General features: G+C 43.6%; 1 long non-coding RNA gene across 1 annotated transcript in view; it reads right to left on the bottom strand.

Annotated features, from left to right (window-relative positions):
• LOC116474197 (uncharacterized) overlaps window positions 1-24,221 on the bottom strand; it is an 82,573-nt gene that overhangs the window by 1,720 nt on the left and 56,632 nt on the right. The window contains exon 3 of the long non-coding RNA XR_004249628.1: window positions 23,924-24,050. This is a non-coding gene — a long non-coding RNA (uncharacterized LOC116474197). The remainder of the gene's footprint in view (window positions 1-23,923; window positions 24,051-24,221) is intronic.

Below are 24,221 nucleotides of genomic sequence, written 5' to 3'. Positions count from 1 at the left end.
ACTCGTCTCCACGAAAATGGCCCATAGGAATCACAAGTTCAGCATGTCCAAAATCAAGTTAATCACCTGACTCTGCTACACCTCATCTTTCCAGATTTCCTACCTTAGTGAATACTAGCACTGTCCACCCAAATGCTCAAGCTAGGGTCCTAAGCATCAGTCTTGGTTCCTTTCACTCCTTTATCCTCCAAATTCAGTCTCTTTTAATGTGCCCTATAAATAATCTCACTTTAATATAGTTCTGATCACTCCATATCCAGTGCCACTTCCTTAGTTCAGTCGGCTAATTTGCCTCTAGTCTTATCCCCTTTCAAGTCTATTCATCAAATAACTGCAAGAATAATCTCTCCAAAGCACAAATATGATCATGCCAAACTTCAACCTAAAGTCCTCCAGGGGTCTCCACAATCTTTGAGATAAAGTCCTCGACAAAATTCATCATCTGATACTGATTTCACACTTTCTGCTTCACACACAATATATTACTTTAAATTCCTCCAGCTCTTTATGCCCTCTCTCACTCCAGAACTTGTACCAGCTTGCACACATAGTCTGAAACTTCTTTCCCTGGCTGTCTCTCCTCCTTCTTTTCACCTGGTTAACCCCTGTTAGTCGTTCAGGGCTAAATGTAGGTGTTGCTTTCTCCACCACCCTTAGCTCTATTATAAGCTAAGTTCCTTGTTTATAATTCTGTCATTGCACCTATCAATCTGTACTTCTGTCTCTCTACCACGAGATACAACTGAATGCAGAGAACATATCTATTCATTCCCAAATGTCCAGTGCTTAGCACAACATCACTTCCAAATAAATGAATGAATGAAATATATTTTATTTCCAATGCACCCTCTGATAGCAATGTGACTAACTGTTTCAAGAGGGAACTCACTAGAGGCCAAGAGATGTGTTATAAGAGGCAGTGATGACCTAAACCAGAAAAGCGGGAGTGGAAAAAAAGTAGCTATATGGAGAAATAGTTTAGAGGTAAAATCAGCAGAGTTGATGATTGGATATTGGGGCTAAGGGAAAGATTATGGTATGAAATAATTTTTGGATTTCTGACTTGGGCACCAGGATAGTGATATCTTAACTAGGATACAGAATACGGGAGGAGAAGCAGGTTGGATGAAGGGCATGGAGATGATGAGTTTTAATGAGTTTGCTCAGGGCACGTTGAGGATTAAGTGCATATGGAAAGACCAGGTGGATTTATTTGGACTTTGGCATATGGACTGAGGGGAGTAGTAAAAACCATAAATGAAATGGCATGATTAGCCTGTAGTCCCAGCTAGTCGGGAGGCTGAGGCAGGAGAATGGCGTGAACCCGGGAGGCGGAGCTTGCAGTGAGCCGAGATCGCGCCACTGCACTCCAGCCTGGGCAACAAAGCCAGACTCCGTCTCAAAAAAAAAAAAAAAAAAAAAGGAAATGGCACGGGGGAGCGAGCGCGGTGTCTCACACCTGTAATCCCAGCACTTTGGGAGGCTGAAGCGGGCGGATCACCTGAGGTCGGGAGTTCCAGACCAGCCTGACCAACATGGGGAAACCCTGTCTCTACTAAAAATACAAAATTAGCTGGGCATGGTGACGCATGCCTGTAATCCCAGCTACTCCGCAGGCTGAGGCAGGAGAACAGCTTGAACCCAGGAGGAGGAGGATGGGGTGAGCCGAGATCGCGCCATTGCACTCCAGCCTAGGCAACAAGAGGAAAATTCCAGTTAAAAAAAAAAAAAAGAAATGGCATGGGGGAATAGTTGGTGTAAGAAAGAGGTCAAGCACAGTGCCCTGGGAACATCAACTTTGTTACAGGTTTTCCTAGATTTCTTCCTTTTGCCCCTCCAGATCCACTGTCCATCCCATCCCAGGAGATTGACCTATATGGACTATGCCAATGGGCTTCCTTGCCCTCTGGTTTTGCTTTGGTTTAGTTCATGAGAAAGGCTACCAGTAGGTAGAAGGAGCGAGGAGAATGACATCCAGTTATTTATTCTCCAGCTCACTCCCTGCTTCATCCCTCTACCAACTACCTCTTCAAGTTCCAGCAATGGCCCTTCCTACCTATCAGGGCCAGGTGTGGTAAGGAAGCCTCACTGATACTAGCCAGGGGTACTCTCCTAGTCCTTCTTGCTTTTCCTAAGCCATACACACTTTTTAAATAACTCTTTTATTAAAATCTCCCCAATTACCGCCAGGCACGCTGGCTCACACCTGTAATCCCAGCTCTTTGGGAGGCTGAGGTGGGAAGATAACCTGAGGTCGGGAGTTCGAGACCAGCCTGACCAACATGGAGAAACCCCATCTCTACTAAAAATACAAAATTAGGCTGGTGTGGTGGCGCATGCCTGTAATCCCAGCTACTCCAGAGGCTGAGGCAGAAGAATCACTTGAACCCAGAAGGCGGAAGTTGCGGTGAGACAAGATCGCACCATTGCACTCCAGCCTGGGCAACAAGAGTGAAACTCCATCTCAAAAAAAATAAATAAATAAATAAATAAAAATATCCCCAATTATTCAGCTTGAAAATGCCATCAGTTTCCTAAAGAGACCCTGACTGATACACAAAGGATGCTAGGAAAGAGAGGCAAACTAATCTGATGAACTAACTCTATCAAGGTGCTTTAGTAGATTACTCTTCCCAAGTAAACAGAGTTATCTGAAAACTAAAGAATAACCCTAAAAGTGGAAATCTCAGGCACCAGGATGAAGGAGGAAGTGGTTGTTAGCTAGAATGAATGTAATGACAAATAACTTGGAAATTCTTAAGGATTAAATTCCAATGAGGCATATTCCAAAGGGCTAAATAACTCTACATATAAGTCACTTCTATATGCCTATGGTAACATGGTCTCATATTATAATAACCTTTGAAAGAGTTAAATGGCAGGGGTTCAAAATAACTGAGTATAAAATACTGGTGTGTGGGGGATGGATCTAAAAGGATAGCAGTCTTGCTAACTTAATGGGATCCAACTAGCGGGGTCCAATAGCTGAGCATCAAAATAGCACAAAAGATATGCAAAAATATTAAGAGAAATTCAGCTGTCTGCTCCACTGGAACCACAAATAAGTAATATTAACATATTTGGTTGTATTAAAGATAGGATTTTGACATACATATATATGGCCTCAACATTATTTTGAATACATTCAAGCTGGATAGTAGCCTTTATTGGAGTTCTTCAGAATATAAAATAGGTCATGCTGACTCTGGGCCAGTTCCGTGATATCCCCTTCCCTGTCTGTATCCTCCTGGTCATCTTTACTGCTCCACAATGTATGACTCACTTCCTACATGAGCCCTCTAAACAGATTCCACTTCATTCTAGGCGGCTGTTGTCGTAGCTACAACCCCTCAGGACCCTTATACTGCCAGCTTGTTTACAGAAATCGGCTAGATTGCAAATTTAATTTGTTTTTTTATGATTTAGCCAATCAACCCTGCAAGAATGCAGGAAAAAAAATAGTGGGGGCAACTCAAGAACAATTAAAATGTCAGCTGGGCACATTACAGGCTTGTGCCTGTAATCTCAGTGATTCCGGAGGATCGATTGTGGTCAGGAGTTCGAGGCTGCAGTGAGCTAAAGTGCAGGTACCAGTGCACTTTAGCCTGGGTGACAAAGTGAGACCCTGTCTCTAAAAAAAAAAAATTTTAAGGAACAATTAAAATGTCAACGTGTTTAGAAAGAAACCCATTCGTAATGCAAATATGAAATACTTTTGATGTTGATATTCAGGTCATTAGAACTTAGTATCAGTCAGAGTGTTAGAATTTTGCTTTGACTTACCAATGAGGCAAAAAAAAAGGCAGCAGACCCAGAGCTTTTTTCCCCTACTTATCTCAAGTCAACAATTTAAAATCAAAGAAAAATCCCGAACTTCAAAATAACTCTAAAGTTCACCTCTTCTAACTTGCTTCTCAATTTGCTAATATCTTGTATGTACGATGTCCCTGACAAAGTCACTTGTTCATGCATTCAACAGACACAAATTGAGCACCTGTTCTTGCCAAGCACCACTTATTTAACTCCAAAGATGAAAGCACTTTGGTCGCCACTTCCAAGAAACTCACACTAAGCCTGTCCTTGAATGGCGACTTCATGACATAAATCGTTATGATCAAGTTCTCTTGAATCGAAATTGCCTCTGCACTACTTCCAGAAGAGAAAATTTTGTTCTGTCTTCAAATATTTTTAGGGAGTATTAAGTTTTTGTGCTATCCACCCTGACCTCAAGATATTTTGGCAAAACATACCAAGTTCACTCAATTACTCCTCATATGATTTAGCATCTAAAACCCTCAGAACCCTGGTCACGCTCCTCTAAACACATTCAAGTTTGTCAAAGCCCCTCTTGAAGTGAGGAGATCAAAATAGAAAATCTATCACAGATGTTTTCTAGAATGACCTGGGTACTGACTTTTTTTTTTTTTATTTTTTTCTTAGACGGAGTTTCACACTTGTTGCCCAGGCTGGAGTGTAATGGCGCGATCTCAGCTCACTGCAACCACCACCTCCCGGGTTCAAGTGATTCTTCTGCCTCAGCCTCCCGAGTAGCTGGGATTACAGGCACGCACCACCATGCCTGGCTAATCTTGTGTTTTTAGTAGAGACAGGGTTTCTCCATGTTGGTCAGGCTGGTCTCTAACTCCTAACCTCAGGTGATCCAGCCACCTTGGCCTCCCAAAGTGCTGCGATTACAGGCATGAGCCACTGCGCCTGGCTGGATACTGACTTTTTCTAATGCAACTACAATTCCTTGGCCTTTTGAAAACACTTGCCTTTGGAGTCAGACCCAAGTTCATATGGATAGATGATTTTGTAATCTTGGACTAGTTGCTTCACGTCTCTGAACCCTAACTTCATCTGTGAAACAGAGATAACCGTTATTTCCTTATAGATTTTTTTGGTGACGGTGAAAATATATGACATGTAAAGCCCCTTAGCGCAGTACCTGGTACATAGTAGATGCTCAAAAAATTGCTATTGGGCTGGACACAGTGGCTCACACCCAGCACTTTGGGAGGCTGAGGTGGGCCAATATTGTGAAACCCCATCTGTACTAAAACTACAAAACTTAGCCAGGTGTAGGGGCGCACGCCTGTAGTCGTAGTTACTAGGGAGGCTGAAGCACAAGAATCTCTTGAACCCGGGAGGCAAAGGTTGCAGTGAGCAGAGATCACGCCACTGCTCTCCAGCCTGGGGGACAGAGAAAGACTTCGTCTCAAAAAAAAAAAATTGCTAATTGATGCCCTTAATATAATTTTTACTTTCACAGACACGGCAATTGCTTTTTTTTTTTTTTTTTTTTGAAACAGAGTCTCTCTTTGTCGCCCAGGCTGGAGTACAATGGTGCGATCTCGGCTCACTGGAACCTCTGCCTCCTGAGTTCAAGCGATTCTCCTGCCTCAGCCTTCCGAGTAGCTGAGACTACAGGTGCCTACCACCATGCCCGAGTAATTTCTTTGTATTTTTTAGTAGAGACAGTGTTTCACTATGTTGGCCAGGCTGGTCTCGAACTGCTGATCTCAGGTGATACACCCACCTCGGCCTCCTAAAGTGCTGGGATTACCGGCGTGAGCCACTGCGCCCAGACTTGTTTTTAATTTTCCACAGAAACTGACACCAAATTCAGTCCCATCCTTCCTTTATTCAACTGATTTTCTCCCTGACATTTCAGACTTCACGTTTACTATTGTAACAGTTCATGTGTGTTCATCTTATCTTCCCAATGTATTGAGATTTTCTTTAGATTTATATACTGTTGTGTCACCTGCAGATCAGATACACCTGACCTTTAAGTCTTCATCCTGGTTGCTGGTCATGCTACAGATAGATGGACCAAGGACAGACAGCCCCATGACACACCAGGAGACCTTCATCAGGTTTATGCCTATTCCCAGTTTTCAGCAGTTGTTTAATGAGTTGTGAATAGACGTGCTGCATTGACACCTTACACAAATGCTATTATCTTTCCACAAGCACATCCTAAGAGAAAAACCGGAGGATCAATTTGTCTCTGGCATTCCCCAAATCTATTTGCCTAGTAACTCTGTTACATAAGAAAATAACTGCTATGATTTAATGAATTTATACTGGCTCTCGATGCTCATTTTCTTTTCTAATTATTTATAAGTCATCTCTCTAATAATTCACAGTATGTCTTTTCCTCCTCCTTCTTCTTTGTATTAGGCAAAATAATAATGGATACCCAAATATGTCCATATCCTAATGCCAAAGCCTGTGACATTGTTCTTTCTGTGGCAAATGGACCTTATGGATGTGATTTTAAGATTAAGGACTTTGACATAAGGAGAGCAGCCTGAATTATCCAGTTACCCAATCTAATTACATGAGTCTTTTTTTTTTTTTTTTTTTTTTTTTTGAGACGGGAGTCTTGTTCTGTTGCTCAGGCTGGAGTGCAGTGGCGCCATCTCAGCTTACTGCAACCTCCACCTCCTGGGCTTAAGCGATTCTCATGCCTCAGCCTCCCGAGTAGCTGGGATTATAGGAGCCTGCCTGGTTAATTTTTGTAGTTTTTAAAGTAGAGACAGGTTTTGCTATGTTCACCAGACTGGTCTTGAGCTCCTGGCCTCAAGTGATCTGCCTGCCTCAGTCCCTCAAAGTGCTGGGATTACAGGCGTGTGCCACCGTGCCCGATCTAATCACATGAGTCTTAAAAGCAGAGAACCTTTTTCAGTTGTGGTCAGAGGGTGATAAAGTTCACTGACAGAGGTGCAATGTTGCTGGCTTTAACAGAAGAGGTGGAGGGCCACAAGCCAAGGAAAGTGGGCAGTCTTTGGAAGTCAGAAAAGGCAGAAAACAAATTCTCCTCTACAGACTCCAGGAAGGAATGTAGCTGTGCCAAAAGTTGATTCAGCCCGGTGAGACCTGTGTTGGACTTCTGGTCTTCAGAACTGTAAAATAATAAATCTGTGTTGTCTGAAGCCCCAAAAGTGCTAACTTGTTATAGCAACCATAGGAAACGAATACCTTCTCATCATCTTTCTCCTGTTCTTTTGTGAATTCATACTTTGAGTTAACATAGATTTTTTTTTCAATTTCACTTTTGGCCAATTGGGGCTTAATTTGGCCATGATATAGGAGACCAGGATAAGTCTGGTGAATAGCAGGAAGTCATCAGTTAATCTCTCAATAACAAATCATTCTTGTCTCTCCATTCATGTGGATTGCAATGACATGCCTGTGTAGCAAAACTTTGTTGGAATTGTAATCACTATGACTACATAACTGTATTTCTTTTTTGACACAAGATCTCACTTGGTTATTCAGACTGAAGTGGCATGAATATGGCTCACTGCAGCTTCAACCACGTGGCCTTAAGTGATCCTCCCACCTCAGCCTTCCAAGTAGTGGGGACTACAGGTGCACCACCACACCTGGCTAATTTTTTTGCTTGTTTGTAAAGAGGAAGTCTCACTTTTTGCCCAGGCTGGTCTTGAACTCCTGGGCTCAAGTGATCCTCCTGCCTCAGCCTCCCAAAGTGCTGGGATTACAACTATATTTCTTTTTTTAAAAAAAATCTAAAAATTCATCTAGTCTTTACTCCCTTGCACTTCTGATGTAAATCAACAAAATTTGGTGTGGTTTTACTAAATATATTCTATCCTTACATCCTGTACAATAATGTTATTGTGGAAGCTACACTTGTGAGCCAGAGCCCAACTCTGTCACTTACCAGTTTTGTGACTTTCAATAGTTATTTCTTTCTGCACCTCAGTTTTCATACCTAGAAAATTAAGGACATTTGATGAGATAATCTCTAAAGTCTCTTTCTTCTTCTAAATTGCCATGTTTTATCAGAGTATAGACCAAAAAAAAAATTGTCCCTGTTTCTTTGCCAAAAGGATAAACTGATTAAAATACATTATTTCATTCCTTTGTTCATGCCAGTCTATTTACATGAAATGCACTCTCCTTCTCCTTTATTTTCTTTTACCACTTATATTTCCAGCTAGTAAAATTCTCCTCTGTTTTCAAGTCCCAAATCAAATGCCACTTCTCATGAAAACTTCCTTGATCACAGCATCAGGAGTTAATCTTGCTCTCCTCTGAAATACTACAGCACTCATTTCCTGTAGGCTTACCACACACTGAGTTATTCTCCTTTGCTGCCATGTCTTGCCACTCCAACCAGACTGCAGCCTTCTGGAGATGGGACCATGTTCCTTGTCTGCCAATCACAAGTGTTGAGTAAATATCCTGGCCGGGCGCAGTGGCTCACGCCTGTAATCCCAGTACTTTGGGAGGCCCAGGTGGGTGGATCACTTGAGGTCAGGAGTTCAAGACCAGCCTGGCCAACATGGTGAAACCCTGTCTCTGCTAAAAATACAAAAATTAGCCGGGCGTGGTGGCATAGGCCTGTAATCCCAGCTACTCAGGAGGCTGAGGCAGGAGAATCGCTTGAACCCAGGAAGCGGAGGTTGCAGTGAGCCGTGATTGTGCCACCGCACTCCATCTTGGGTGACAGAGTGAGACTCAGTCTCCAAACAAACAAACAGAAAAAAATCCTGCCTTTTCTCCTGTTATAACGGAAGTGGTGTCCTACTCCTCCTACTTAAAGCCCATCCTCTTACAGTCTTCTGATTCCTCCCCTCCTGCTTCTCACAGACTCCATGACATCCGTCATCTCCTATCTCTCTTTTTCCTTTAACTTTTCCAGCTTCAGCCCATCAGCTCAACTGTCTCCTATTTGATAAAAAAAAAAAAAAAAAAAAAATTCCTCCAAAGGCCCCATATCCGATTCCATCCCCATCCCCATCCCACTGTCACATGTCATGGAGGAGTGGAGGTGTGTACATCCACCCCCTCTACTTCACCACTGGCTTCTTGTGCTTCTGCCCACTGCCGTCTGCCTTCCACCCCATCACTCCACAGAACTTCCTCCAAGGCTATCAATGCCCCCTACTCACTATAGACAGTGGACACTATACTTATCCTCTAGGCGTCACTTTCTGCTATTGACCAAGAGCTCCTCCCTGAAACCCTTTCTTCTATGGCCCTCTGTGGCAGGACGCAGCTCTTTCTGCCTGGATGCTCCTTCAGTCTCCAGCGCCTGCTCTCCTTCTGTCATTCACCTCCTGCACACTTACCCTCCTTAGAGTTCTATCCTGGGCCTTCTCCTGCACTTGGTCTACGGGTTTCCCTGCACCCCTTCTATCCTCAAAGCGCCCATCATCATGCAAAAGAGCAAATTAGACTTAGCAAGGCCTTTGCTTTCCAGAAGTTTATATCCTAATATACAAACATAGACAACAGACAAGCAAACAAATAAATCCTAAGATAATTTCAGACAGTGATAAGTGCAATGAAGGAAATAATTAACTGGAGGAGGATATTTTAGGAAGGGGGGTGAGAGAAGGCTTATCTGAGGAGGTGACACAGAAGCTGAAAAAAAAATACCTCTGGTTACTACAAAGAGCCAGTTCTGAGATGAGCCAAGGAAAAGCATTCCAGGCAAAGGGAATTTACAAGTGAGAAGGTCCTGAGATGGAAAAGATTCTGCCCTGTTTCAGAGAGACAATAGGAGGTCATGGCATTTGATGAGGTGGCAGCAGGATGCTGGAGTCCAATGCAAAGGGCCTTGAAGGCTGAGATGAGGAATTTGGATTTTCATCTAAGTGCACAGAACAGCTATGGGTGATTGCAGCAGCCCTTCCTGCGAATTTCCTACAAAAGCCAAGTGTTTTTTTAAATGCAGATCTGTTCTTATCGCTGCCCTGAGGAAATCTCCCCAGTAGCTTCCTATGCCCTTAGGAAGGTCTGAATCCTTGAAATGACCTCCAAGGGCAATCATGCCTGCTGTGATCACTGCCTATACCCAGGCCTGTCCTTGCCACAACCCCCTTGCCCTTCACGTGCTAACCACACTCTAGTAGCTTTAGGTCTTTGGACATATTGGGCTCACCATAAACTCCAGACAGTGTTGTCCAAGAGAAATATACTGTGAGCCACATGTATAATTTTAAGCTTTCTAGTCGTCACATTATGCAAATAGAAAGAAACAGGTGAAACTAGTTTTTTGTTTGTTTATTTGTTTGTTTTTGAGACAGGGACTCATCTGTCACCTAGGCTGGAGTTCAGTGGTGCCATCTCAGTTCACTGCAACCTCTGCCTCCTGGGCTCAAGCAGTCTTCCCAGCTCAGCCTCCCAAGTAGCTGGGATTACAGGCATGTGCCACCATGCCCGGCTAATTTTTGTATTTTTTTGTAGAGCCCTATTAATGGGATTTGTAGTGTTCACCTGGTTGAAGGGATCACCTGGTTGAAGAGCAAAGACCATAGAGATAGGACCTCTTGGCACTGCCAGGAGACATAAGGTGCATCTTTCATTGTTGTTTTATTGACAGATGCATTGTTATAAAATAATGCATTTGCTTGTTACAAAATTCAAAAGGTACAGATGTGAAGAGTAAGTCTTTCTTCATCCCAGTTTCTAAGCCATCCCCTTTCTGGAGACTACGAATATTACTTGTTTCTTATATTGACTTCTGTTCTCTTCTAATGGAAAAAACAAAATCATCTTACAGACTAACATTTTTTAGTTTTCTCAACAATGCAAAGAATGAACCAACAACCCTTCCTTAGGAGGCACACTTTGGACTATTATCTGCTCTCAGGCATGTGCTACAGAATTAATGGATTTCTGTACTTTCATTTAAATGGGGAAGCAATAGAATTTGGAATTGAATTTTTTTTTCCTTGCTATGGGAATTGAAATATTTTTATCAAAACAATTATCCTTAGGTGAGATCTTTTCCACTGAAATATTACTAATCACTAAATGGAGTAGACAATTCTTTTTTTTTTTTTTTTGAGACGGAGATTCTTTCTTGTTGCCCAGGTTTGAGTGCAATGACGCAGTCTTGGCTCACTGCAACTTCCGGCTCCCGGGTTCAAGTGACTCTTCTGTCTCAGCCTCCCAAGTAGCTGGGATTACAGGTACCCGCCACTATGGCTGGCTAATTTTTTTGTATTTTTAGTAGAGACGGGGTTTCACCATGTTGGCCAGGCTGGTCTTGAACTACTGACCTTGGGTGATCGGCCCACCTCAGCCTCCCAAAGTGCTGGGATTACAGGCATGAGCCACTGCACCCGGCTGGAGTAGATAACTCTTTAGACTTATGTATCACTGGCCATGTAAGCAGCATTAAATGCCCAAGTCCATCCTTTTACATGGTGTGAGTGTTAGGTATTATTCTGTCTATATCTGAGAGGGAAATCTTCAATACAAAATGCCTTGACCAGTCAGGCACGGTGGCTCATACCTATAATCCCAGCACTTTGGGAGGCCAAGGTGGGAGGGTCATTTGAGCCCAGGAGTTTGAGACCAGCCTGGGCAACACAGGGAGACCCCGTCTCTACAAAATATAAAAAATAAAAAACAAACAAAAAAACCCCAAAATGCTTTGACCAAGGCTGAAAGGTCATGAAGGGAACACTTTAAGGCATATGATTATTGATTTTTATTTATATTCCATTCCAGTCTCCACAGCCCCAACCCCTTGCTTGTATCTCTCTGGGCCTAGCGAAGCCTCAGCAGACCCTACAAAAGAGAAGTCGAGCCAGAAACCAAAAGATTCTCAGGGCCCATATGTCCTGACCCTTCCTGTCCCCTCTTCCCCACCTTTGGCCACCCGGGTAGCTGGAGAAGAGACTCTAAAAGAACCCTCAATTGGTTCTGGCCCCTTTTATCATCACAAGAATGCAGGTCTGAAAAAAAAATGTCTGTTAAAGGTACATTTTAAAAATTGGTAAAAATCAGGCCAGGCACGGTGGCTCGCGCCTGTAATCCCAGCACTTTGGGAAGCTGAGGCAGGTGGATCACCTGAGGTCAGGAGTTTGACACCAGCCTGGCCAACGTGGCGAAACCTGTCTCTATTAAAAACACAAAAATGCTAGGCGTGATGGCTCACGCCTGTAATCCCAGCACTTTGGGAGGCCGAGGCAGGGGGATCACAAGGTCAGGAGATCGAGACCATCCTGGCTAACACAGTGAAACCCCGTCTCTACTAAAAATACAAAAAATTAGCCAGGCGTGGTGGCGGGCGCCTGTAGTCCCAGGTACTCGGGAGGCTGAGGCAGGAGAATGGCATGAACCTGGGAGGCAGAGCTTGCAGTGAGCCGAGATCTCGCCACTGCACTCCACCCTGGGCGATAGGGAGAGACTCCTTCTAAAAAAAAAATAAAAAAATAAAAACACAAAAATTAGCCAGGTGTGGTGGTGGGTGCCTATAGTCCCAGCTATTCAGGAGGTTGAGGCAGGAGAATAGCTTGAACCCAGGTGCCAGAGGTTGCAGTGAGCCAAGATTGTGCCACTTCACTCTGGGCTGGGCAAAAGAGTGAAACTCCGTTTCAAAAAACCAAATAAATTGGCCAAAATCTTTCAGATTTTGCTGTTTGAATGGCGTGTGTGTGTGTGTGTGTGCGTGTGTGTGACAAGGTCTTGCTCTGTTGCCCAGGCTGGAGTGCGGTAGCCCAATGTTGGCTCACTGCAACCTCTGCCTGCTGGGTTCAAGCGATTCTGTTGCCAAGGCAGCCAAGGACGGGGGGGAGATCGAGCGCAGCGCTGGTGGGTTGGCACTGCTGGGGTACCCAGTACACCCTCCGCAGCCGCTGGCCCGGGTGCCAAGCCCCTCATTGCCTGGGGCCGGCAGGGCCGGCCGGCTGCTCTGAGTGGGAGGGCCCGCCAAGCCCACGCCCACCCGGAACTCCAGCCGACCCGCAAGCGCCGCGCGCAGCCCGGGTTCCCGCTCGCGCCTCTCCCTCCACACCTCACTGCAAGCTGAGGGAGCTGGCTCCCGCCTTAGCCAGCCCAGAAAGGGGCTCCCACAGTGCAGCGGTGGGCTGAAGGGCTCCTCAAGTGCCGCCAAAGTGGGAGCCCAGGCAGAGGAGGCACCGAGAGCAAGCGAAGGCTGTGGGTACTGCCAGAACTGTCATCTCTCACTGGTAAGGGGGCCTTTGGCAGTCACTCTGAGAGAGAGGGGAGCCATTAGCAGGTGGGAAGAAGCGGGGTGACAGGATCAGGCTCAGGCTTGAGCAGACTCCCTCTGGTTGTAGGTTGAGAATGGACAGAGGGGTTGGCAGGAGCTGGGAGCTGTGGCTGTCATCCAGGCAGCTGAGAAATGGTGACTAAACCAGGCACTAAGAATAGAGAGAGTAAAAGCAACCGGACTCTGGATATATTTTGAAGGTAGGGCCTCTGGTGTTGTTAACAAGTTGCCAACATAAATTGCATAAAACTCAAATATGGGCCGGTGCAGTGGCTCATGCCTGTACTCCCAGCACTTTGGGAGGCCAAAGCGGGTGGATCACCTGAGGTCAGGGATTCACGACCAGCCTGGCCAACATGATGAAACCCCGTCCCTACTAAAACTACAAAAAATTAGGCATGATGGTGGGCGCCTGTAATCTCAGCTACTTGGAGGCCGGGGCAGGAGAATCGCTTGAACCTGGTAGGCGGAGGCTGCAGTGAGCCAAGATCACGCCATTGCACTCCAGCCTGGGCAGCAAGAGCGAAACTCTGTCAAAAAAAAGAAAAAAGAAAAAAGAAAAAAACAAAACAAAACAAAAACCCTCAAATATACTTTCCTCTTTCCTAAAACTTCTTTGGAAACTTAGCCTATGATGGAGTGCCGATGGAATAATGTGTGACCGTCTTTAAGGGAAAGACATTCTCATGGACCTCTGATGTCATCCCTAAGTGATTTTTATTAAAATATTATTTTTAATATATGTAAACTTTAAACTAGATACAAAGAATATTTTCATATAGACATCATGCCACAATAAAACCAAAACAAACTTATAGGTGAACAAATGTAGGAAAGTCATACAATTCAGATGAATACTTTTAATTTAATGGAACAAATACAGAATGGTCACTCCCCTCAACAGCATGAAAGTGGTGCTCCCTGCCCAGGCTCTCCTGAGTTCGGCCTGCTGGCCTCATGCTTCGCAGTGACTCAATGCTTCCACTGCTTGTCTCTATTTACATTATGCAGAACCTTCCTTTGTACATCCTGTGATGAGGTCATTGGGCCTTCACTTGGTGAGAACACAACATTCACATGTCTGTGCGTTTTGTTTTTTTTTAAATCATTTACAATGATTTTTCTATGACAAAGAAACTGTCACTCCCTGTCACCAAGAAAATCTTAAACACAGATAAAAACGCAGGCCCCGAAAGTATGCGGAAGCTCTCCGTTAAGTTGATCATCCAAATGAACTAAAATATGTTGATCTTCACTGATTATTAGCATCAAAATGAAAATACAAAATTGAATTCTCACAGAGAACTCAAGGCCCCTTGAGAATATGACCGAAGACTTTCAAGGATCTTCAGACCTTAATTTGAGAAATATAAATGAAGTGAAAAAGGTCCTTGATTAGAAGTCAGAAAAATCTGGCTAAAAATCGCAGCCTTGACATTTATAGTGAGTGGGCCTAGGATGTTTACCTCACAGATCTGTTAGAAAGATTAACTGTGATCTGATAAAAATTATTTCTGAAATCATCTTATAACATGTTAGAAGAATGCCTTGGCCAAGTATCCTGGAAAACAGTATGAGAGTAAGTGATACGTGCATGACAGTGGGCACTGCTGTCCGAGGGAAGCAGAGGAAAGAAAAGGGGAAAGGTCTGTTGTTCGGTCTTCATTATGGATAAGAATATTCCAACCTTCCCTTGCCCCCATCAGGGGGTTCAGATTTTGAATACAATTAGAAAAATACTAGTTCACAATTTTGCATTTAAATTACATACAGAATTATTCTGTTTTTAAAATAAAGCCAACCCTCACCCCAAATTTTTATTGTAAATAGAAAACATCAAAATCTTTTATTCCTAGAAGCCATTTTTGGATTTTATTGGAGTATAGTCTCACACCCTGATTATAGTCATGTGTACATGAAGTATATTTGCTGAAACTCGTTGCCTGATTTGAAATTCAAAACTTTAGAAATGCAAACATGCAAACATGATTGCAAATATGCAAAGTACAAGGTCTTATACGAATGGCCCCAATCAAGGCAAAGTCCTTTAAAATAAATACATAAAACAGAGTTTAGAATAGGCTAAGAAGCAGTAGTAACACATGCAAAGTAGCTAATTGCTCTTGGTTCACCATGAATATTAATCTTATTTAACCTGTAAAAGATAACTACAGGGAAAATACCAAAAGGCCTGCTCCATGTCCCATCATTTTTTCCACCCAGCCATTTTGCAGTTTTCACTTCTCAATTTCAGGCTCTGTGCCTATTCTTAGACATTCAATAATACCAAGTATAAGCCACTGCATGTTAGGCATGAATTAATTAACAATAATATCCAGGTTGCTGGCAACATACTGCCAGCAGGTAGGGTTAGGCAAGATGCGTGGTGGAGAGAAGGTGTGTTCTGTGGTGTTATGTCAGATACCACTGAGTTGAGTAAATGGACAATGGTGCATTTCATCCTGCCTATGAGTCTTTGGACATTTTACCCACCATCACAGCCCTTGCAGAGATAGCCACCCATGCAGAAAGAGATAGGACCCCTTGAGAGTGTGCTGACTGACTCATCCAGGTCAGGAGGCCACAGTGAGCACAGCCCGTCCAGTGAGCTAGCAGAGGCAAGTCTCCAAAATGACAGTCCTCCAGTAAAGAGTGGACATCTCAGCTCAGACCAAATCAAGCAAGAAAAAAACAACAGTGAGCATGCCAAAGAGAATCCAATCCACGTAAGCCTAGAAAACCCCCTTAGCTGCTTCAATCTGCAGTGGTCATTGCTTCCTTAGGGAGGAGAAACTAGAGGTGAATGTAAGAACTCATTGAAGTCCCATGCACTATGGTACATATAAATATGAATGTAACTGCTATGTATTAAGTTTGCTTTAGAGTGTGGGTCCAGTCATTCTCAATATATTCTGTCATCCTTGGAGTTTCGAGTTAAAAACAAACAAATAAAAGAATCTTATGGTTTTTGCCATGTAGATGCATCTGATTAGGTTTTTTATTTCTGACTTTTACCAAGACTCTGATTATTACCAAGATGGCCAAAATCCCTAAGAAACATTTCTCAAGTCCATATGCAAGTATGTTATGTATGTTTAGTAAATGGCTGCTGCTTTCTTTGATCAGAACCCATCCTTCCTTCCAAGAAAGAAGCCCCCTGTTTGGAATTGCTCCTTTCCGCCCTCTAAACATGTGGTTCAGGGGATAGGGGGAGTGTGGCCATGTTCTTACATGACCCTGCCTCCACCAACTAGAGTTGCCTGGACCCAGCTGGGGCCCTTGCCTGAAGCCAGCACAGTCAGAGCCTTCCCCAAGACTTTCTAACTAGAATTAAGAAACAAAATCAGGCTCTCTTTGGTGTTTTAACCCACAGTATGTAAGACTCAGATCTACAATGAGAGAGAAAGCCCTGGATACCAGGAGGGATAGAGCTGCAGACAGAGAGAGAAGGAATCCAGGGAGCACTTGGGAGTCTTGGTTCCAGTTTTATTTCATTTTATTGTTAAATTTCTGGCTGGTTCCTTGTCTTTCTCATAGATTGACCTCTTAACCCCGCCTTCAGTTACTTAAAATATCCTAATATTCTCCCAATAAATTCCTCCTTTATTCTTAAACAATTTCAATTCGGGTTTCAGTTGCCAGCAACCCAGGGGATCCTGAATAATAAAACAATATGTGGTTATTGTCTCACTCCTCAAAGGATAAACAGGAAAATGTACAACAGCTATAGGACTAGGTGGTGATTCCAGCTACAACTTTATTTTAGCTAACATGGATAGGTGGCTTACCACAAGTTTAGCCTCAAGGGTTAGGCTGATATCAAAGCAAAAAAAAAAAAAAAAAAAACTCGATTTCCACATTGTTGGATTTCCACACTAATGAAAGGGCAATCGCTGTAGGAGATAGTGGGAAACAGTAAGGATTTTCAAAGAGGGCTTCTTTCTTTCATTTTTTTTTTTTATTATTATATTTTTAAAAATCCTCTGCTTCTGAACCCTTTGCTCCACAGGCAGTGCAGCTGGGGAAGCCATGGGCGATCTCCCCCTCACTCTACCAGCAAGGCCCGAAACGACTTGCCTTCTGGTCATTGCCCCTAACTAAACAGGGCCCAAGGCTGGGAGAAATCAAAGAAGTTATTTTTACAAAGGAGGGTTTTTTTGCATGCTGTGCGGGTCCATTAGGAACTGTCTGGCTGGAAGCTGAACCGTCTGAAGCGACTGCAGCAGGAAGAAATGGCAATCGAGATCCCTCTGCCTAACTCTTCCCTCTGCTTTCCCTTCACTCCTGCCACCGTCGCCAAACCCACATCCAAATGGCAGCAGAGACATCAGCACCTGTCTGGTTCAGAAGAGCCTTTGAATCTCCCCTAGGGGTGCACAGTTGGGAAGCAAAAAGTGTTTGCTTGTTTGTTTGGTTTTGCTTTCTTGAAGGAAACCTTAAGATAACACAGCACTGCCCTCAACATCTCCCACCATGTCGGTGATTGGGAGATGAAAGGGACAGAGCACCACCCAGGGTGGAAAAGACAAATTAAGACTTGATCAACTGAGCAATCCCCTGCTGAGGCTCCCTAACTTGGCCGGACCTCGTAACAACACAGAGACAATCCCACAATGGACAGGCCGGCTTTGCTGCTGCCTGTGCAGTCAATTATTATTTTAAAGAAAATCTGAAATCTTCACCTCCCACACACATCTCCCAAACAATAGTCCTCCCCTCTGCTTCATCATGGAGGAAGTCTAAAAGGGTTGCAATTCAGTGATTCCTCTCCCTTCCTCCTATATGTGGGCATTAGCTTCAGTCCGAAGACTGGCCTGATGTTAGCTAAATGAAATCTAGAGGGTTAGATTTTCAGCTGTTGTGAGTGTGCATTCCTTCACAAAGACACATTAAGAACCACAGAAAGAAATGCCCTGAGATGAACGGAATTCATGTGTGGGTTTGCTCTCCTGTACCTTGGAAGAAAGGGCCGTGACTACGCAAAGAGAGTAGCTTCATTGAAAGTTGCACAACTTAGGCTAATGTTTCAATGTGTCATTGAGTCAGTAGAGTGAGAATTATTTATCTTTTAACCAGTAAAAATACTTTTGCTGAGTATGAAAACCAATGAAAGTGTTTTATTGCCTGAATTGTATTCAGATCTGTTTATTACTTTTCATTGTTTTTAAGCCCTTAATCAAAGACTTCACAGCACATGGACTGAGTCCTGTGGATTTGTTTTGCAAATGGGTTTTCACATGTGTTAACTGTGACTTCTGGTAAAGAAAACCAGAGCTAGACAGTGGATAAAGCGGTAAAAACAGATTTTATTCAGGAACTATTGCAATCAGGAAAAAGAGACCCCAGTGTAGAACTGAGCTCTATTGCAAATAAGACAAGAAGGGGTAGGGACTTATAGCCAAGGAGCAGGTTTGAAGAGTGGGGAGAGATTGGTGGATGGAAAATTACTAAGAGGAGACATCAAGGGTGAGGGGAGATTCTTAGTGCAGACAGGGCAGAGTGATCAGATATTGAAGGTAGGGGATGAGGAATTTGATCAGATATGGAAGAATCTGATATAAAAGCTGTGAGATTCTCTTTAACTTAACCGGACTCGTGCTAAAACTGAGCAATGCAGGCCCAACAAAATGTACACTGAAGCCCAAGATTGAGCCATGTTGAGAAGAGGGCTTAGAGCAGTCTCACTAGAGCTGGGTCAAGGAGAGAGGTTTTGTCATATTTACCATCCAGAATTTACAGGGCAGATGTATACTGTTCCCCTGAAAGCAGTCTTCTGAGGAGGCAACACTAACGCTGGCGTCACTTATAGTATTTCTGGATCCTCCTTAAACACTGCCTACAGAAAAAGCGAACCAGATCTGGGTTTGAATTCTTGCTTTACCACTCATTTACAATTTAACCTGATACTTAATTTCTCAGCCTGTTCTTTCATCCATGAAGTGGGGTTACTAATACCTACCTTTCAGGGTTGTTGAGAGGGTTAGAGAAGATAGCTGATGTGAAACACTGGTTAACTTTGGAAACACATAAAGCCTAAACAAATAGCTATTCTAAAGATCGCCTTTAGAGCTGCAATGTTCTTCTAAATGTCCCTAGTGGTTACAGACTTGGTTTTCTGGATTTTTGAAGTGGTCTAAATTTATCAAAGCCCATCCCTATGGGAAAGATATCAAACTGAGTAATACTGCTTTGGTCAGAAACAAAGTTTACCTCTTAACATTACGAGGCTGCTTTTGTCATATTACTTGGAAACTGGTTCTGAAGAAATGGCCAAAAAGAAATTCCTAAGTGGTTGCCATGGCCTTCCCTGGTGGTTGTTGGCTTCCACTCCAAGTCTGCACAGCTCTATCTACCACTGCCCCCTGCCCATGTATAGTCTCAGACCCAACACCCATCTCAACCTAGGCTGCCTGGCTTCTTGTCCATTCAGAGGCTTAATGTTTAGTCACCTTCCCAGACCTGGTTTCTAGTAACACATTTACAAGAGCTGGACTCCTGAATCAGCCCCTGAATCACTCTATTACCATACAGACTGCATGCCCAAGAATCAAACTTTTTTTTTTTTTTTTTTTTGAGACAGAGTCTCATTCTGTTGTCCAGGTTGGAGTGCAGTGGTACAACCTCAGCTGACTGCATCCTCTACCTCCTGGGTTCAAGCCATTCTCCTGCCTCAGCCTCCCAAGTAGCTAGTTCTACAGGCATGCACTACCACGCCCAGATAATTTTGTATTCTTAGTAGAGACAGGGTTTTACCATGTTGGCCAGGCTGGTCTCAAACTCCTGGACTCAAGTGATCCACCTGCCTCAGCTTCCCAAAGTTGTGGAGGCGTGGCCAGCCATACATGTTAACTTCTTTTTTTTTTTGAGATGGAGTCTTGCCCTGTCGCCCAGGCTGGAGTGCAGTGGTGCAATCTTGGCTCACTGCAACAACTGATTCTCCTGCCTCAGGCTCCCAAGTAGCTGAGACCACAGGCGCCTGCCACCACATCCGGCTAATTTTTTGCATTTTTAGTAGAGACTGGGTTTCACTGTGTTAGCCAGAATGGTCTCGATCTCCTGACCTTGTGATCCACGGGCGTCGGCCTCCCAAAGTGCTGGGATTACAGGCATGAGCCACTGCGCCCGACTGATGTTAACTTCTTGTTTTTGTTTTTGTTTTTTGAGATGGAGTTTCAAGCCCAGGCTGGAGTGCAATGGCGCCATCTCAGCTCACCGCAACCTCCGCCTCCCGGGTTTAAGCGATTCTCCTGCCTCAGCCTCCCGAGTAGCTGGGATTACAGGCATGCGCCACCATGCCCAGCTAATTTTGTATTTTTAGTAGAGACGGGGTTTCTCTATGTTGGTCAGGCTGGTCTCGAACTCCTGACCTCAGGTGATCCGCCTGCCTCAGCCTCCCAAAGTGCTGGGATTACAAGCGTGAGCCACCATGCCCGGTATGTTAACTTAAGAAGCTATTTTTACCTTCAGATTCCAATATTGTCCCAGTTCACTGACCTGGGCTCTTCCAACTCCCAGCCCTGACACGTGACCACGCTGAGCTCTGTATCACCCTGGTGCTCCCTCAGCATGCCAATACTCCTGCTATTTGAAGTGGGCCTTGCTACACAGAAGAAGAATCCCTGTATAGAAGATTCATCAAATTCTTTTTTGCAAGCCATAGAATCAAACTGACTAGTTTTAACAGAAAAGTAATTTATTGAAAGATACTGGGACTTGAAAGAAGATCAGGAAGGGCTAGACAACCAGGCTCAGTAAATGGGCAAGAAGAAGAAAAACTAGAATCAGCCACAGCCAGAGCCAAAATCATACCCAAGCCCTTACTGGTGAGGACACCACTGCCACCAGCACTGAGTGCTGGACCTCATGGCCACCACCTCAGCTCTGTACATCAGATGCAGCACCCCTCAGCTCCTGCCACTACAGGCATCCCCCAAAGGGATTCTCTACTGTGCTTCTTGGTATAAACAGCCTCTGCTGCAGTCTGGAGGGAGCCAATTGGATCGGTCTATCCCAGGTCACAGGGCAGTGCCCCTGCTTCAGGAGATCCTGGGAAAGTATCTGGCATCGTCAGCTTCCACAACAGGTGTCCAAAACAAGTATCCATGAAGCCTCACAGGCTGTGTCTGCTATGATGAGGACATTAATCTCAATGTAGTAAATTTTAGCTCACTGGAATTTTAAAAGTTTGGAACACTTTTCTGGAAAGCTTTAAAAGAGGTTAAACCTTTGCATTATAAAATTTCATTGCTGGGTGCAGTGGATCACGTCTGTAATCTCGGCACTTTGGGACACTTAGGCTGGTGGATCACCTGAGGTCAGGAGTTGGAGACCAGCCTGGCCAACATGGTGAAACCCCGTCTCCACTAAAAATACAAAAATTGGCTGGGCATGGTGGCGGGCACCGGTAATCCCAGCTACTCAGGAGGCTGAAGCAGGAGAATCGCTTAAACCCAGGAGGCAGAGGCTGCAGTGAGCCAAGATGGCGCCATTGCACTCCAGCCTGGGCGACAAGAGCGAAACATTGTCTCAAGAAAAAAAAAAAAAGAAAAAGAAACAAGAAATATCACTTTTAAGAGTCTAGGATTAGGCTATAATGTGAAGCAGACTAAAATTTCTTCAAAAATATGTTTATTTTTATTAACAATTACAATTGGAAAAAACTAAATATTCAACAGAAGATGTTTGTTTATAAAATTAGCATAGTCACTTAATGGTACAATATGCAGCCATTAAAAATATAATTACTGGCAAGTTGTGGTGGCTCATGCCTGTAATCCCTGTGCTTTTGGAGGCTGAGGTGGGAGGATAGCTTTAGGCCAGGAGTTTGAGACCAGCCTGGGCAACAATGCAAGTGACCCCATTCTATAAAAACATTCTTTTAATGAGCTGGGTGCAGTGGTATGCATCTGTAGTTCCAACTAGTTGGAAGGCTGAAGCAGGAGAATCACTTAAATCCAGGAATTCAAGCTGTTGTGAACTATGATCATGCCACAGCACTCCAGCCTAGCTTGGGCAACAAAGTGAGACCCTGTCTCTTAAAAAAAAATTATAATCATATTAATTTTAAAGATACAAAGCAAGATATAAAACTGCCTACAGTAAATGCAGAGTTACATACAGAATGGTCTCACCTTGTAAAAGTATTGACAGATAGGGAGCTAGACAGAGATAAATGTATCAGGAAGGTAGTCATGCTCACAATTGGTAAAAGCCATAAAAATATTTATTTTCTTATTTCTACTTTTTGTATCTTTCTGATTTTTCTTATAAAGGGGATGTACTGAATATATTCCTTATATATTTTTAAGAGTGCTCTTTAAAATATCTGTTTCATTTCCTATGGTCACTCCTGACATAACAATTTATCAATTAAGTTAGCTTATTTTAGATTTTAAAAGACTAAGAGCCATACAGTTAAATGCAATGACACACACGGTTCTTTTTTCTTTCTTTTTGAGATGGAGTCTCACTTGTTGCCCAGGCTGGAGCGTAGTGGCACGATCTTGGCTCACTGCAACCTCCACTTCCTGAGTTCAAGCAATTCTCCGCCTCAGCCTCCGGAATAGCTGGGACTACGGGCATGCACCACCATGCCCGGCTAATTTTTGTATTTTTAGTAGAGATGGAGTTTCATCATATTGGCCAGGCTGGTCTTGAACTCCTGACCTCGTGATCTGCCCGCCTCGGCCTCCCAAAGTGCTGGGATTACAGGCGCGAGCCACCGCGCCTGGCCGACACACACAGTTCTAAAAGTCACGTTATAAACAACTGGAGTTAGCTGAGTGTGGGCTCGGTGTTAGATGATATTAAGGAATTATTTTTGGAGATGTGTTGGTTTGAATAGTCACAATGTCTATAATTTTTAAAAATCAGCGAAAATATATGTAAAGGAAATATTAAAAAATTAAGGAGGCTGGGGGCGGTGGCTCACGCCTGTAATCCCAGCACTTTGGGAGGCCGAGGTGGGCGGATCACAAGGTCAGGAGATCGAGACCATCCTGGCTAACACGGTGAAACCCCGTCTCTACTAAAAATACAAAAATTAGCTGGGCGTGGTGGCAAGTGCCTGTAATCCCAGCTACTCCAGCTACTCGGCAGGTTGAGGCAGGAAAATCGCTGGAACCCAGGAGGCGGAGGTTGCGGTGAGCCGAGATGGTGCCACTGCGCTCCAGCTTGGGTGACAGAGTGAGACTCCGTCTCAAAAAACAAAACAAAATGAAAACAAACAAAAAAACCGGATGCAAGCATTAACCAGAAGAAAGAAAGTGTAGCTATATTAATATTAAATTAGTGGTTACAGCAGAAAGTATCGCTAGAGATAAATAGGGAAACTTTATTATGAGAAAAAGGTTAAGTTTACCAGAAGATACAAGAATTCTAAATTTGAATTCATCCTAATAACCTAGCCTCAAAATATTTATAGCAAAAACTGAAGAAAGAAATGAAGTCATATTTTCAGTGAGAGATTTTAACACCCCTCTCTCAATAAATGATATAATAAGCAAACACTCAAAACAAGCAAAAAATAAGCAAATCATTAACAATACAGAAGGCTTGAACAAGGTTAATAAACTTGACACAATTGACAAGAGGAACACTCCAACCAACAACTACAGAAAACATTTCCTTTTCAAGTGTATTTGGAACATTTATGAAATTGATGTATGCTGGACAACAAAGCAAGTCTGAACAACTTTCACATTACTGAAATCATACAGAATCTTCTCCCTGGGCTTCACAGAATTATGCTAAAATGTCACTTGTAAAAGAAATACAGGGCTGGGCACAGTGGCTCCCAGTGCATTGAGAGGCAGACGGAGGGTCGCATGAGGCCAGGAATTCAAGACCAGCCTGGGCAACAAAGCAAGATCCCGTCTCCACAAAAAATAAAAATTAGCTGGATGTGGTGGTACATACCTGTAGTTTCAGCTACTTGAGGGGGAGTATGGTTTCAGGCGAGAGGGTCACCTGAGCCTAGGAAGTCGAGGCTGCAGTGAGCTATGATCGCACCACTGCGTTCCAGCCTGAGCAGTAGAGAGACACCCTGTCGAAAGAAAGAACGAAAGAGAGAAAGAAAGAAAGAGAGAAAGAAAGAAAAAGGATAGAGAGAAAGAAAAGAAAGAGAAAAAGAGAGAGAAAGAAAAGAAAAGAAAGAAAGAAAAAGAAAGAAAGAAAGAAAGAAGAAAGAAAAAGAAAGAAAGAAAGAAGAAAGAAA

Source organism: Hylobates moloch, unplaced genomic scaffold (genome assembly GCF_009828535.3).
Source record: "Hylobates moloch isolate HMO894 unplaced genomic scaffold, HMol_V3 SCAFFOLD_10, whole genome shotgun sequence".
NCBI classification, from domain to species: Eukaryota; Metazoa; Chordata; class Mammalia; order Primates; family Hylobatidae; genus Hylobates; species Hylobates moloch.
Note: the sequence above shows the minus strand (reverse complement) of the source record. Positions and strands in the feature narration are given on the sequence as shown.